Source organism: Bos indicus, chromosome 22 (genome assembly GCF_029378745.1).
Source record: "Bos indicus isolate NIAB-ARS_2022 breed Sahiwal x Tharparkar chromosome 22, NIAB-ARS_B.indTharparkar_mat_pri_1.0, whole genome shotgun sequence".
NCBI classification, from domain to species: domain Eukaryota; kingdom Metazoa; phylum Chordata; class Mammalia; order Artiodactyla; family Bovidae; genus Bos; species Bos indicus.
The window spans coordinates 60,510,106-60,511,260 of record NC_091781.1 but is presented as its reverse complement, the minus strand read 5'-3'; positions in this window follow the sequence as shown (position 1 = coordinate 60,511,260).

The following is a 1,155-nucleotide window of genomic DNA, read 5'->3' as shown; positions in this document are numbered from 1 at the left end:
GGAAGGAGCACAGACTGAGTCCTCTACATCTGTCTGCCTTTATTCCTCCTTTCCTAACTCCCAGATTTTATCTGGGCTCATGGATGCCTGAAGGAGGCAGCGTTCCCAGCCTCCTCTGCGCCCGGGCGGTGGTCATGGCGGCCCGTTGAGTGGACAGAGCTCCAGGGGACGTGGAGCCTGCCCATCCCGAGCCCGGCTCTGAGGGGAGTCAGGGCTCAGGCCGTCCCCCGCGGGGTGAGCGTGGACCCCGTGATGGGCGTTTTCCTAACAAGCAGGTGTGGCTGTGGCAGGGGGCTTGGGTCAGGCGGAAGACACCGCTGAACACCCGCAAGCACAGAGGGGACCCGCCGGCAGCCTGTCCTGGGGGAGAGTGCGCCTGCCCCCACTCTGTATGATGTTTACATGTGTTTATCCTCACGGTGTTAACAGAAGCATTCCAGGCAGTTTAGAAAAATAATTCTGTTAAAATACTCAGGAGTGAACTAGGGCAGAGCGTGTGAGGGGACGGTGTGCAGGAGACACCCACGGGGAAACTCAGCCTGCTTCTAAAGCCGGAGAAGCGTCAGAGGGTCCCAGCTGCCGTGAGGAGGCGGAGACCTGGCCAGCGAACTGACCCACGGCGTCCGTGGGTCAAAACAGACTCGCTTTTCTGGAGGAGAGAAAGAAATTCATCTTACGGGTCCTTCTGAAACGTATTAGTCCTCCTAAAATTGTGGTGACCACCGTCTTGTTGTAGCCACACGTTCTGGGAAACGAACTCACTCAGAAGGACAATGCAGACAGTGGAGTGCAGTCTATTACACCGGCGGGCCCAAGGCAGAGTCTCCTCTTAGCCGAGGACCCCAACCAGCATCTGTGAAAATCTTTCATACCCCACGTGTACATGTCTGAACCCACCACTCCAAAGTCCTTGAGACTTTCATAAACCAAGGAAAATACAATCCCAATAACCCCATCATTCATGTGCTATGTGCTCATGGGCTCAAACAGTCAAACAATTAGCCAATAATCAATAAACCCGAGGTTACACTCCGATAGATACAGAAAAATTTATGGCCTGTCTGGAGGAAGGGGTGATTAGTGTATGTTTTCTCTTAGGCAATGAGTAACCTAGATACGATCTTCAAGGTTCCCCTGTCTGGAGGGGGTCTTATC